The sequence below is a fragment of the Pristis pectinata genome, chromosome 6, assembly GCF_009764475.1.
Source record: "Pristis pectinata isolate sPriPec2 chromosome 6, sPriPec2.1.pri, whole genome shotgun sequence".
Lineage (NCBI taxonomy): Eukaryota > Metazoa > Chordata > Chondrichthyes > Rhinopristiformes > Pristidae > Pristis > Pristis pectinata.
In genome coordinates, this window is record NC_067410.1 from 57,275,164 (window position 1) to 57,290,808 (window position 15,645).

The 15,645-nt window shown below is 42.9% G+C and overlaps 1 protein-coding gene across 3 annotated transcripts in view; it reads right to left on the bottom strand.

Annotated features, from left to right (window-relative positions):
- LOC127572077 (lactosylceramide 4-alpha-galactosyltransferase-like) overlaps window positions 1-15,645 on the bottom strand; it is a 46,168-nt gene that overhangs the window by 15,390 nt on the left and 15,133 nt on the right. The window contains exon 1 of one of the 3 annotated variants that reach the window (XM_052018944.1): window positions 11,285-11,431. The exons of the other annotated variants lie outside the window; for them this stretch is intronic. The gene's annotated coding sequence lies outside the window, so the exon portion shown is untranslated. Of the gene's footprint in view, window positions 1-11,284; window positions 11,432-15,645 lie in introns of those variants that run through there. 3 annotated transcript variants of the gene reach the window in all.

Here is a 15,645-nt window from a genome sequence, read left to right on the forward strand (position 1 = left end):
GGATCTCCCAGGGGCCAGCCACTTCAATTCCACATCCCACTCCCATGCCGATATGTCTATCCATGGCCTCCTCTACTGCCGCGTTGAGGCCAGACGCAGGTTGGAGGAACAACACCTCATATTCTGCCTTGGTAATCTCCAACCTGACGGCCTCAACATCGATTTCTCTAACTTCTGGTAACCCTCTCCTCTTATTGCCTCCCCCCCCCCGTTTTCCCTCATTCCTGTAGCCTCCTCACCCCTTCTCTTTCCCCTCCCCTGCCCTCATGACAACCCATCTATTCCCCACCTCCTTCCCTTTGTTCCATGGTCTACTGTCCTCTCCTACCGGATTCCTTCTTCTTCAGCCCTTTGCCTCTTCTACCTATCACCTCTCAGCTTCTCGCATCACTCCCTTTCGTTCCCCCTCCCCCACCCACCTACCTACCTTCCTCCCTTACCTGAACTCACCTATCACCTGCCAGCTTGTGCTCCTCCCCTCCCCCAACCTTCTTATCCTGGTTTCTACTGTCTTCCCGCCCAGTCCTGATGAACGGTCTCGACCCAAAACGTCGACTGTTTATTTCCCTCCATAGATGCTGCCTGACCTGCTGAATTTCTCCAGAACTCTGTGCGTTTTGCTCATAAGCAGCAGCACTTGCTTTTCCCTGCTGTATTCAGTGGTTTGCATGGATCAGTGCCAAGAACAGCAACCACGTTCAAACCAGGCAAGCAAACTCGCCAGACCATCTCATTTGTTTTTTGCCCCTCACCCCCTTTTACTTTTGTTACTTTATTTTTGAAGCAGGCTGTTTTGACATTCACCAAGCATAATAAGGGTTGCAAATGCATTACACTTGCAGAAGTAAATTCTCACTATTAATAAACAGCAAACTAGAGTAGCAGAGGAACAGAATACCACCAGCAAGCTATTATCACAGAGCTATGATGAACAAGCTCAGTTATAAGTTAAGTTCTCATTGACAGCGAGTCATTAGTTACTACTGAGAAACTACCCCTACAAATGGAGGGGTGGGAACACGCTGCACACTTGGGCAGTGGTAATATTGGAGGATATGTGGTGGTTAGTGACATCGGGGCACAAAGTATCAGGGTATCAGGCAGTGTTTGAAGTGTCAGGGCATTCAAGAGCATTGTAGGATTTGGGCATTGAAGAATGGAAAAAGTTGGAAGCAATATTGTGCCTTTATGGAAAGGTTGCGTTGTGGAGTGAAGAATAGGCTCAGGAATTGGGTTTGGATTTGGTGGGCTGTGAGGGTTGAGGCACTGTGGGTGTTGGATGACTGGTAGAGAGATATACTGACAGGTCAAAATCAGCCATGATCAAATGGCGGAGCAGACTCAAAGGGCCGAATGGCCTACTTCTGCTCTTATGTCTCATGAGGATAAACTGTCTCTTTAATATCTTTTTAGGATTAGACAAACTACTTCAAACAAAAAGCCTCAGGGCTAAATGAGGTTATCTACTTGGGTAATAAGAATAGAAACACAGACCATGGTTCAAATGAAGGAAGTGGGATCTGGGTGTACTTCTATAAGACACACATTGAGGTCCGGTAGATATTAGAAAGGCAAATGGAATGGATGTCTTTATTAAAAAGGTGATGGGTTATAAAAGCAGGGAACTCTTTGCTACAACTCTATAGAACGTTGGTCAGTACACCCAGAGTACTGTATAGAGTTCTGTTTTCCTTACTTAAAGACAAAATGTACTTGGAGGCAGTTCAGAGGAGCATTGAGGAATGAAGGCTTGTCTTACAGAGAACAACTGAGTGGGTTAGGCATAAACTCATTGGATATCCAGAAAGATGAGAAGTGGTCTTACTGAAAATTCCAATATGCTGAAAGAGCTTCACAGGGGAGGTGTTTCCCTGCTCAATGGAATTGAGAATTTGAGGACAGGGTTTCAGAATAAGAGATTACCATTTAAACTAGATGAAGGCAATGTCTTCTCTCAATCATGAATCTTTGGAATTCTCTCCCAAAGAGCTGTGGAGACTCAGTCATTGAATGTACAGGTACACAAGGCTGAGATTGAACAATTTAGCATCATGACGAACAGGCAGAAAATGAAAGTGAGACCAAGGTTAAATCAACCATGATATTCCAGAATCATGGAGCAAAGTTAAAGGGTTTCTGCTTATTTTGTTAATGTTCTTCTGAATCACTGAACAGTACAAGAGGTCATTCAGCCCATCAAGCTTATTCAATTGGACCACCTCACCCATAACCCTGCAAATCCACCCCTTATTGTACTTGCTCATTCCTTTTACATACCATTTCAAGCAGAATATTACAAACTAAAACTTAGCACAACAAAGAAAAACAGACCCTCATCATCCTCGATTCTTCTGCAGGTAACCATAATGCTGTGTCTTCTGCCAGTGGAACAGCTGCTGTTTACTCCATTGAAAACTCCTCAATTTTGAACAGTGGTGCAGTCAGCAGTCACTGCCATGCAGCTCCACTTGCCTGGGTGAGTGCAGCTTCAAATGACACTCAAGAAGCTCAACACCATACAGGCCATAGCAGCCACTTTTCTCTGTACTACCATGAGTTTCCATTTCTCCATTAACAGGCTGTTCACTTGAGCTGGTGAATCAGAACAAATCCAGCCGCTAAATGTTTGGTTGCAGCCTGCCCCAAACCTCTAAACACACAAGTAACTGAGCAATCCCTCCTCCATTCAGTTAAGAGAATCAAACTGAAACCACATCATCCAAAAAAACACATCCGTCACAATATGGAGTAGCATAGAATTCTATTAAGCTTCAAAGCATCATTGTTAGTTAGGGGCTGAACAACAGTCTGCTTCATTCCCCATCTTAAAACTGACCAGAAACTGAACTGGAGTAGCCATACACTCAATTTTGCTACAAGAGCAGATCAGAAACCAGGAATCCTGTGGAATAACTTGCCTCCTAACTCCCCAAACCCTGTCCACCATCCACAGGGCTCAAGTCAGGTGTGAAGGAATACCCTTCCATTTGCCTGGGTGATTACAGCTTCTAGAAGCTCAACGCCATACAGGACACAGCAGCCCGCATGATAGGCACCCCATCCACAACCACTCCATCACTGACGCACAGTAGATGCAGTTTGTACTACCTACAGGATGTACTGCAGCAACTCACCAAGACTCCTCAGACGACTCCTTCCAAACACACCACCTCTACCAGCTAGAAGGACAAGGACAGCAAAAACACAAGAATGGGAACACTATCACCTAGAAGTTGTCCTCCAAGCCACACACCATCCTGACTTGGAGATGCATCACCATTCCTTCACTGTCTCTGGGTCAAAATCCTGGAACTCCACCACCCCCCACCCCCAGATTCTACCACTCACCTACACACTAGGGACAACTTACAGTGGACAATTAACCTGCCAACCCATGTCTTTTGGATGTGGGAGGGAACCCACATAGTTACAGGAAGAATGTGCAAACTCCACCCAGACAGCAGCCGAAGTCAGGATCGAACCCAGATCGCTAGAGGTGTGAGGCAGCAGCTCTTACTAGCTGTGCCAACATGTCACCAAATGATTATGGATTTTTTTTTAAATCTAAATTTATATAATGCATTAACATGAAATATATAAAAGGCATTTCATGGAAGCTTGTGCTTTAGTTAACATGCACAGTCCAACCAAGGGAACCAAACTCAAACATACCAGGCAGCCAAATGTGTGAACATACTCCATGTAGCAACCACTACACTCACAACCACAAGTCTACAGAGGACCACATTCTATTTTTGCTGCACTTTTCTCAATCTAAAGTGTGAGAATTCTCAACTCTTCCATTTCTTTGGAGGTACAGAACCATTGAGGGACAGGGCAAACCAATTTCAGACACCAGCCTATTCCTTAAGTACACCCAGATACTCTCAGACCTGTCCCTGCAATGGCAAATCTCTGGAGGGAAACAGAACCGACAGTAAATGCTTACCATCTCAAATATTTTAATGTATCCCAAAGCTGATTTCAAAGTGAGCAGGAGAGAATGAAACAGAGGAAGGCGGGTAATGTTCATTTCAAAGTTACGATGACTTGTCTCAGAGGGCGTCACATAATCTCATCTTTGTTTGGACACCAGGAGGCTGATTGGACAATAGCGTATCAAAGGCTGTTTGCCAATCTTTGTGCCAGGGATTATGGCATTTAGAGCTCGGGTATCATCACAAGATATGTCCCAATCCTAGAAGGCTCCTTTCCCATTCAATAGCTCTTCCACTTTGTTTGAGCCCACATCTCTTCTCAAAGGGGTCGTGGCTTAATGTCCTATTGAAAGGCAGCAGTGAAGTTCTCAGTAGCACATCAGTAAGAGAACTTTAAGTGCGACTTGAAAGCAAAGTAGAGCATTGGTGGTAGAACTGAGCAGCAGCTGAGAGACCTGGCACGTAGTTATGTGGGCCAACACCTTCCTATATCACTTCCTGGCTAATCAGGAAGGACTGTTCACTACTTACGAAGGAGAGACAGTGCAAAAACCAGATGGTCAAATCAATGAGGAAGAACAGGGAATGCAAAGGTCATTATTTAGCAAACAGTCCAGGTACAAACAGAGCACCAAAATTTGATTCCTTCAACTTACTGTGAGGTAGAGTATTTGAGTATAGCATGACAGAGGGAGAGAGGGAGGGACAGAAGGAGCTGTGACCATGTGGGTTTCCTCCGGGTGCTCTTGTTTTGTCCCACATCCCATATACGTGGAGATTGGGAGGTTAATTGCCCATTATGTGTAGGCAAGTGGTAGAATCCGAGGGGAGTTGATGGGAATGGGAGGAGAATGTTTTTGGGAATAATTAGTAGAGAATGGGATTACTTTATGAGCTGGTATAGACTTGACTGGAATAAATACACAACAAGTAAATGTGGAATATGGGTGATAAATCCTTAATGACAACCATATCAACAAAAGACTGCAACAAAAAAAAATTCATTCCCTTTTGTTTACTAAACAAATTGCTAAAGGAGGCAGGAAAGGTGGCATTTAGTTAAATCATGTCAAAATCTGGCACATTTGATGCACTGACCATTCCTATTCCAGTCCTTCTCATATCGTCGAGAACGCAATGAGTTGCCCCGACAAGCTGACTTCTTGTAACACAGAGAAACAGAAAATTTTTGCCCACACTCTTCATGTCAACAAATTAATTTAAACAACAGTTCTGCTAAAAGCCCAAAAAGATTTCATACCCCCATGTTCAAGCTGGGGAGTAAATAGGGAGTTGGGTGGGGGGTGGGGGGGGGGGTAAGTGGGGGAATGGTGTACATAGGGGCAGGAGTAGGCCACTCAGCCCTCAAGCCTACCCCACCATTTAATATGATGACGGTTGATCTGCCCCAGACCTCAGCTCTCTTTCTGTGCATATTCCCCATAGTCCACAATCAACAGCAATAACTACCAGTTTGCAAATTTCACTTCCTCCAACATTCTTTAGGAAAACCAAGTGGCTTGAATCACTGTTTGAGAAGAGGAAGAGCAAATCAGGGAAACAGCAGTTTTGGGGGGGGGGGGGGGGGGGTGAAATCAGCAGTTCCAGAGGTGGGAGCAGTGGATTAGAAAAAAAAACTTGTGACATAGTGAAGAGTTAACAGCTCTGGTTGAGTGTAATCTTGGTGTAATCATCACCAGACCTCCCATTAAATATGCCTGTCTCTACTTCACCATGCCAATCTTCTCTTGCATATTGGAATAGGAACAATGTCTGTTACCGTATTGGATTAATCGTGACATTCAGCCTAGCTACCTTTTTTCACCAATAGGATTATTCTCAAGTCTTTTACACTGATCATTTATAAGAAAATCAGAATCAGATTTATTATCACTGACGTATGTCATGAAATTTGTTGTTTTGCAGCAGCAGTAGAGGGCAAAGACATCAAATTACTATAATTTACAAAATAAGTAAATAACACAAAAGAAGGAATAACAAAGTAGTGTTCATGGACCGTTCAAAAATCTGATGGCGGAGGGGAAGAAGCTGTTCCTAAATTGTTGAGTGTTTTTCTTCGGGTTCCTGTATCTCTTCCCCAATGGTAGTAACAAGAAGAGGGCATGTTCCAGATGGTGCAAGTCCTTAGTGATGGGTGCTGCCTTCTTGAGGGACCGCCTCTTGAAGATGTCCTTGATGGTGGGGAAGGTGGTACCCATAATGGAGCTGGCAGAGTCTACAACCCTCTGCAGCCTCTTGCGATCCTGTGCATTGGAGCCTTCATACCAGGCAATGCTGCAACCAGTCAGAATGTACATCTATAGAAATTTGTAAGAGTCTTTGGTGATATACCAAATCTCCTCAAACTCCTAAAAAAAAGTACAACTTCTTCCTGATTGCATCAATGTGTTGGGCCCAGGATAGATCCTCTGAGATGTTGACACCCAGGAACTTGAAGCTGCTCACCCTTTCCACCACTGACCCCACAATGAGGGCTGGTGTGAAAATGAAGATACATTAATGTTGCTACAATTTTCTCCCAGGAAATGCAGATTGATCTTCTGGAAACTCAAGACACAAGGTTGGCAACTTAAAATATGGAAGGATAAAAGGGGATTCTGTTCTGTGGAAAATGGCATCAAAATTCAGACTGGATGGATGTCTGGCCACGATGGGCTCCACCTGTATCAACAGCCTGACAGTGAGCAATATAGACCAGTGGGCAAGGATACTTGAAAACAAAAAGTATTGACCATAAGACATAGTAGCAGAATTAGACTATTCGGTCCATCGAGTCTGCTCCGCCATTTGATCATGGCTGATTTATTTTTCCCTCTCAACCTCATTATCCTGCCTTCTTCCCATAACCTTTGACACCCTTACTAATCAAGAACCTCCACTTTAAATATACCCAATGACTTGGCCTCCACAGCCGTCTATGGCAATAAATTCCACAGATTCACCACCCTCTGGCTAAAGAAATTCCTCCTCATCTAAATTCTAAAGGGACGCCCTTTTATTCTGAGGCTGTGCCCTTGGTCCTCGACTCTCCCACTACTGGAAACATCCTCTCCACATCCACTCTATCCAGGCCTTTCAATATTCGGTAGGTTTCAGTGAGATCCCCCTCATTCTTCTAAACTCCAGTGAGTACAAGCAAAGAGCATCAAACACTCCTCATACGTTAACCCTTGTAGCCCCGGGATCATTCTCGTAGACCTCCTTTGGACCCTTTCCAATGCCAGCACATCCTTTCTTAGATATGGGGCCCAAAACTGCTCATAATACTCCAAATGTGGTCTGACCAATGCCCTATAAAGTCTCAGCGTTTCATGCTTGCTTTTATATTAGAAGCAATACTGGTGGATGGTCAGCCCATCAAACAGGTCCCATTTTGATGTGACACAATTAAACACCTGTGTGTCTGTCTATTCCCTCCCCTCCCCCTCACCCAGTCCCAATAGTCACATTGATAGAGCAACAAGCTTTCGAAATTCAAGGGGAAGACAAAACTGGGAGATACCCCGCCACAGTAAAAGCAACCAAGCAAGCCCCAGAAGACCAAGAGGAAAAGGAGATACAGGAATTTTTTGGAATATCTAGGCAGGGGTTCTCACAGGCAGTTAAGGGAGAGATCTGTCCAAGATAATAAATTCAACAGAAGATGGTCCGGAGTGCAGTGACAAACTTGTGCAAACTTTCAGCACAATACAAGTGGGAGTGGGGAACATAGAACAAGAGAGAATGATGAATTACCATTTCCCTCAAACTGCTCACACAAATCCTCTTGGAAGTTGTGGAAGGTATGGAAGATATACTTGGAAGACATGATAGAGGTATATAAAATATTGAGAGAAATAGATAGAGTAGACAGCCAGCGCCTCCTTCCCAGGGCACCAATGCTCAAGACGAGGGGGCATGGCTTTAAGGTTATGGGTGGGAGGTTCAGGGGAGATGTCAGGGGGAGGTTTTTCACCCAGAGAGTGGTTGGTGCATGGAATGCACAGCCTGGGGTGGTGGTGGAGGCAGATACATTGGACAGGTTCAAGAGTTTGTTGGATAGGCACATGGAGGAATGTGAGATAGAGGGATATGTGGGAGGAAAGGGTTAGATAGTGTGAGGGTGGTTTGATGGACGGCACAACATGGTGGGCCGAAGGGCCTGTTTTGTGCTGTATGGTTCTATGGTTAAGGTGATTATCATGGCTCTCCACTATGTTAACTGTGGGCAATGCCCCTGTAGCTGAGCAACTGTGCACTCTTTAGCCATCTGCACTGAAATCCAATGAAGCTGCTATGCTGGAAATGATGCTCCAGCCAGCATTTCTTCTAACTCCTGCACTCCATGTATTTACTGATGGGAACTAATGAACAGTTACAGGATATATATTACATCTCATGGCATCCTCAGACTCTAAGCTCATTAATAATTTAAAGTCTTGGCTTACTATTGGCAAAGTTTATTCTAGCCGGAAAAAAACCTGTAAAAGTTGCACATTGAACTAGTCAGCTTTCTTGTACATCGTTGATCCTCACAACTCACACTTCCATTCACAGGAGATAGAGAGCTTAGTGACATGGTGTTATGACAACAACGTTTCCCACAATGTCAGCAAAACAAAAGAGCTGGTCATTGACTTCAGGAAGGGGGTGGGGGCGATGCACACTCTCCTGTTTACATCAACGGTGCTCAAGTCAAGAGAGTTGAGAGTTTCAAGTTCCTAGCAGTGAACATCATAAATAGCCTGTCCTGGTCCAACCATGTAGACACCATGGCCAAGAAAGTTTACCAGCACCTCTGCTTCCTCAGGAGGCTAAAGAAATTTGGCACGTCCCCTTTGATGCTCACAAGTTTTATCAATGACCATAAAAAGCATCCTATCTGGAATCATCACGGCTCGGTACGGCAACTGCTGTGCCCGAGACCACAAGAAACTGCAGAGAGTTGAGGACACAGCTCAGCACATCATGGAAACGAACCTCCCCTCCATGGACTCTGTCTACACTTCCCGCTACCTCGGTAAAGCAGCCAACATAATCAAAGACCCCACCCACCCCAGATATTCTCTCTTCTCTCCTCTCCCATCATTCTCCCCTCTCCCATCATTCTCCCCTCTCACTTGCTCTGGTCATTCACCAGAATAATTTGCATCTGTTCTCAAGACTAAGACTCAAGACTGCTGAGGCTTTAAGGAATCGGTCAGACCACATCTGGAATATTGTGAACAATTCTGGGCTCCATATCTAAGGAAGGATGGGCTGGCCCTGAAGAGGGTCCAGAGACAGTTCACAAAAATGATCCCAGAAATGAAAGGCTTAACCCATGATGAGCATTTGATAACTCTGGGCTTGTACTCCATGGAGCTCAGAAGGATGAGGGAAGATCTTATTGAAACGTACTGGAAACTGAAAGGCCTTGATAGAGTGACCATGGAGAGGACATTTTTATTAATAGGACAGTCTAGGATCTGAGGGCACAGTCTCAGAATAAAGACATGTCCCTTTAAAACTAAGTTGAGGAGGAATTTCTTCAGCCAGAGGGTAGTGAATCTGTGGAATTCATTGCACAGAGGGCTATGGAGGCAAAATCATTGGGTGTATTAAGGTAGAGATTAATAGGTTCTTGATTGGTAAGGGGGTTAATTAAATGGTAGGGCAGACATGATGGGCTGAATGGGCTAATTCTGCTCCTATATGGCCTGAGATTAATTAATGGCAAGGCTTTTAATGAAGTTCTTTCTTCCCTTTCAATCTTTTTATCAGTTTCGAAATTAATACAGATTAATAATATAACATTAATGTACATGTAATACAGAGATCAAGAGAGCAATCATGACATAGATAATCATAAAAAGCAAAATATATTAAAAAAATCTTTAGATCTCACAATCTCTTAGATGAATATAATATAAAAGAGAAGAAAGAAAAAGATTTATTGTATATATAAAAAAATCCCCAAATCAATAAAAAAAATTGTAAATAACAAACTAAACTATAAAGAAAATTTCAAAAAAAAAGAAAAAAAAACTGGACTGAAATTTCTCAATAAAAACAGAGCAATATTATGTCGTCAACTCCATTCCTTTAAATTGAAAAGTTATTGAAAAGAGATCTATATCATATGAAAGTATTGAATATACGGACTCCAAATGTCTTCAAATTTAAGCGAAGGATCGACAGTACCGCTCCTAATCTTTTCCAAGTTTAGACATGATATAGTTTGAGAAAACCATTGAAAAGTAGTAGGGGGTATTGGATCCTTCCGTTTAAGCAAAATGGATCGTTTGGCCATTAATGTGACAAAGGCAATCATATGGTAAGCGGAAGCAGATAAATGGCGAGACTCTATCATTGGTAATCCAAAAATTGCAGTGATAGGGTGAGGTTCTAAATCAATATTCAATACAGTTGAGATAATGTTAAAAATATCTTTCTAATATTTTCCCAAAAGAGGACAGGACCAAAACATGTGTGTCAGAGAAGCCACATTCAATTTACATCTGTCACATATAGGATTAAAATGGTGATAAAAACGGGCTAGTTTATCCTTTGACATATGGGTCCTGTGCACTACATTAAATTGTATCAAAGAGTGTCTGGCACACATTGAAGATGTATTAACTAATTGAAGAATTTTCTTCCATGTCTCTGTAGGTAAAGGTGTCTGGAGTTCGCTTTCCCATTCATTCTTAATTTTGTCCAGTGATTCTGGATGTATTTTCATAATTAAATCATAGATTATTGCTATCAAGCCCTTCTGATAAGGATTAAGACCTAAAATTTTTTCTGTAATTTCAGTTTTATATGGTGTCGGAAAAGAGGGTATAGTAGCTTTTAAAAAATTTCTAATCTGCAAATATCAAAAAGAGTGTGATCTAGACAAATTGTATTTATTAGACAATTGTTCAAAAGATGAAAAACAGTTATCAATGAATAGATCACAAAAACATATTATTCCCTTACTTTTCCATATAGAAAAAGCTGAGTCAACTCTGGATGGTTGAAAGAAAAAATTAGATTGAATAGGACTTGACAAGTTAAATTTATTCAATCCAAAAAATTTACAAAATTGAAACCATATTTGTATTGTATGTTTAACTATTGGGTTACCTAATTTGGTAAGTGCAAAAGGGAGTGATTTAATAAAGTTGTTCGTGACAAGATCAGTTGGCCTGCAAAAGTTTCCATCAAGCCCTCTGTCAGAAGCAATTAGAAGGGCCCTGTTTTATGCTTCCTTTCTCTTTTTGACTAAATTTACAACATCACTCATCATCCAAGGTTCCTAAACCTTGCCATTCTTGTTCCTCACAAGAACATGTAGGTAAACAACTGACATGCGGACTTACCCAATAACAGCCACACCAAATCTACACTCCCATCAGGGCAGGCATGGTAGTGTAACACTATTACAGCACCAGAGACCCGGCTTCAATTCCAGACGCTGTCTATAAGGAGTTTGTATGTTCTCCCCGTGTCTGCATGGGTTTCCTCCGGGTGCTCCGGTTTCCTCCCACATTCCAAAGACATACGGGTTAGGAAGTTGTGAGCATGCTACGTTGGTGCCGGAAGCGTGGCGACACTTGCAGGCTGCCCCAGAACACTCTACACAAAAAGATGCATTTCACTGTGTGTTTCAATATACATATGACAAATAAGTATATCTTATCTTATCAGTTCTTGCCCAGTACTCTTGTCAATTAGCCTTACCCTAATTTAGCACTTTGCTCGAAGGTCCAGTCTTACCCTTATCTATGACTCAGTTCCAAGATAGTTCTGATTACTGTTCCCAAAATGCTCTCCCATTAAAGCTCCGATCACCTGGCCAGACTCATTTCCCAGTACAAGGTCTAGCATGGTCTCATCTCTGGTTGGACTATCTACATACCATTTCAAGAAACCCTTCTGGATTCATCAAAATGCTGCCCCATCTAAGCCTCTGGCACCAAGGAAGTCGCAGTCAATACTGGGGAAATTAAAATCACCCACTACAACAACCCTGTTGATTGTGCATTTTTCCATAATCTGCCAGCATGTCTGTTCCTCTCTATTTTCCACTGGCTACTTAGAGGCCAATAATATAACTCTATCATAGTGATTGTGCCTTTCTTATTTCTGAGCTCTACCACATGGTTCACTGGATGAGCCCTCCAGGATGTCCTCTCTAAGCGCAGCCATGACAGTAGTGCAACTCTTTTACATCCCCCTTTATCATGTCTGAAACATCTAAACCCTGGAAAGTCGAGCTGCCAGTTCTGCCCCTCTCTCAACCACACTTCTGTAAAGGCTCCAACATGGTAGTTCCATGTACTAACCTAGACTCTAAGTTCATCTACCTTACCCGCAATACTCCTTGCATTAAAATAAATACACTTCAGCACATCAGCATCATTGTGTTCATTAACCCGTTTCTACCTGTCCTTCGTTTCAGACTTACTTACCCTAACCTCTATCTTTCCCTCAATCTCACTACCTACTGCTCTGGTACCCACACTCGTTGGGTTGTCTGGCAGACTTTGGCTTATCACCTTCCAAGATCCACAGGGTAACCTAGTTCCATCCTTTTCTATGCAGTCAGTGATCCAGGAGCAAAGGTTTTGTGTCCTGACCCAGAGCATTATCCTTGTCACCTTCCTGCCTCTTGGCAACACCATCCAAAAACAATGGCAATCCTCAGCTCCAACGACAACATCATCACACTTAACACCCCTGATTTGTCACCCTACTTATCAGTCACCCACCCCCACTGTCCAATCACACTATAGCAACCATCCACACACGGCTCTGGAATTCTTGCCATGGATCACTCCTGTGACATCACACCCTCCCCATATTCAATGCTCCTTATAGCTCATTTCTTTGAGAAGTTTTTTGTCCACTGACCAAAGACTCTACTGCTCAGGCTTAGTGCCATATGATGCAATAACATTCCAGTAAAGCTCCTTGGAATACTTCCAAGCATTGAAGCTATATCAAATCAAGATAAAGTTAAACCAGAATGAGAATGCCCATTCTCCTCTAATCACCAACAAAGGACAGTTTCACCAAATGGTAAAATATACATTTTTTTCCAGTTGTACTCCCCAGGATCAACTTTAGTCTAACTTTACACTGTGTCTGTGGCAAGTTCTCAAGCAACTGACAAAGAAGAAACATTCAGGTGTCTGGTTGCATGGGTTGAAGGAAAAAACCCAAGGTGTGTACATTTTATATATTGCAGAGTGCCACAAAATGGCAATTAACAATTTGCACTACCCCAAAGTAATGCTGGAACATAAAACAGTACAGCAAAAGAACAGGCCCTTTGGCCCACAATCTCTGTGATGACTATGATGCAATTTTAAACAAAATTTATTTGCCTGTATATGATCCATAATCCCTCCATTTCCTGCATGTTCATGTGCCTGTCTAAATGCCACTATCGTGTCTGCTTCCACTACCACCTCTGGCAGTGTGTTCCATGCACCTACCGCTCGCTCTCTGTGTAAAAAACTGTGGACCACTCTTTGTCCAACTTCGTAGATTTGACAGTGGTGTACAGATTCCAAGACACAATCTGCCAAAGCTAGCAACTTTCTCTGGGCCAAGTCAGAGCAAAAACTCAAGCAGAGGGAAAGAAAATACTAAGGACATTCTCAGGTTAAAAATCAACCCCCACGTGTGATGGGCCAATCATTTGGGAATCCCCTGAGATAGACAGCCTGCTGCAAGGATTTTGAAAACATCATTCTTCTCTCTTGAAGACAATTTAGTCTGGATCTACATCTACAAATCCTCAAATAAAATACTCCTTGCCAAACATTTAACGGACAATGGGAGACAGCAAACTTTATTCCAGGAAATGACAGCACAGTGAATTTGGATAACTCTGCATTTCACAGCTTTTACCTTTCCTTTATCCTCATTAACCTGTCAAACAGTCTTAACCTATCAGGGTCTTTTTCCCGGGCGGAAATGTCAAATAGTAGAGGACATGGGTTTAAGGTGAGAGGGGAAATCTTAAAGGAGATTTACACAGAGAGTGGTAGGTGCCTGGAACACAATGCCAGGGGAGGTGGTGGAAGCAGATGACAATGTTTTAAAAGCATTTTGGCAGACAATATGAACAGACAGGGAATGAGGGATATGGACCATGTGCAGGCATAGTTTAGATTGGGCATTATGGTCGGCGCAGATATCACGGGCAGCATATGACTGCTTATCACCACACCAATCCTAACCTCACCCTATCAGAGGCATTCTCTGTCTTAAATATCCCACTCTGCAATCTAAAATTAACTTGTTTTCTCTTTCCCAGATCTGACAAAAGTCTTTCACCCAGAACGTTAGTTGTGCTTCTCCTTCCCCAGATGTTGCCAGACCTAGTGAATGTTTCCAGCATTTATTATCATAAATTTTTATTTTAAGAGGAACAGTTCCATCTTTATTTTGCATAGAGCCATCTTCATTCATCAACAGTGAAGAAGCAGCCTACTTTCTGAAGTAGGGCAGGATACAATACCTAGATAACCAGAAAGTGAGGAAGAGAACCTTACTAAAACCATGGTGAACAACATGGTTATCAAGATAGAGGAGGAGGGATAGAATAGGTTGAAAATGGCAGGAAGTAAACTGCACAGTCCAAGTGGGTCACACCCTATAATTCTAAAAAAATAACTTAGAGGCGAGCTTGCAGTGGTGGTGTTACAAAATGAACATCAAAATTCCATGCACACCATCTGGCCCTTCAAACCTGCTCTACCATTCATTAAAATGTGACTGATCTTCTACCCGAACACTGTTTTCCTGACCTATCCCCATATCTTTTGATCCCTTTAAATAACTAAAAATCTCAAATTCATATCAGTTTATTGTCACAGATAGCAGAGAACAATAACATTTCTTCCTGGCATAAGCTCACAGAGTAAACTGTATACATGGTAATAATAAGATATGATAACATAAGATATCTTTATTAGTCACATGTACATTGAAACACAGTGAAATGCATCCTTTGCATAGAGTGTCCTGGGGGCAGGCCACGCTTCCAGCTCCAACATAACGTGCCCACAACTTCCTAACCCATATGTCTTTGGAATGTGGGAGTAAACCAGAGCAACCAGAGGAAACCCATGCAGACAAAGGGAGAACATACAAACTCCTTACAGACAGCAGCCGGAATTGAACCAGGATCACTGGCACAGTAATAGCGTTACACTAACCACTGCACTACAATAAATACAATGCAAACACAAGATATCAAATGTCAGTTGTTAATTAGTAATCTGTACTGTTCCAAATGGCTGTTAATATTTTCCTGATCATTGCACTACCACCCATGCTAGACTACTTCTCCCAACTTTTGAACTAGGGAGGTAGAGGAGGCACCCCTCCCCCCCCCCCATCACTCAGGTTTCTTTCCCCTCCTCCATCTGCCCATCACCCACACACTCAGTCTTCTGGATCCCCCCCACCCCCACTGTTCCCATCTGCCCTCCCCACCTCCCTTATTTGGTTTCATGCTCCACCTTCCTCTCCTATCAGATTCCAGCATCTTCAGCCCTTTGTAACAACCACACATCACTTCTCAACCTCTTGTTGCGATTTCCACTCTTCCCTCTCCCATCTGCCTATCACCCCTTCCTCAGCTGGATCCACCTATCAACTGCCAGCTCCTGCTCCATCCTTTCACCTTCCTATACTGGCTATCTCCCCTCTGTCTTTCAGTCCA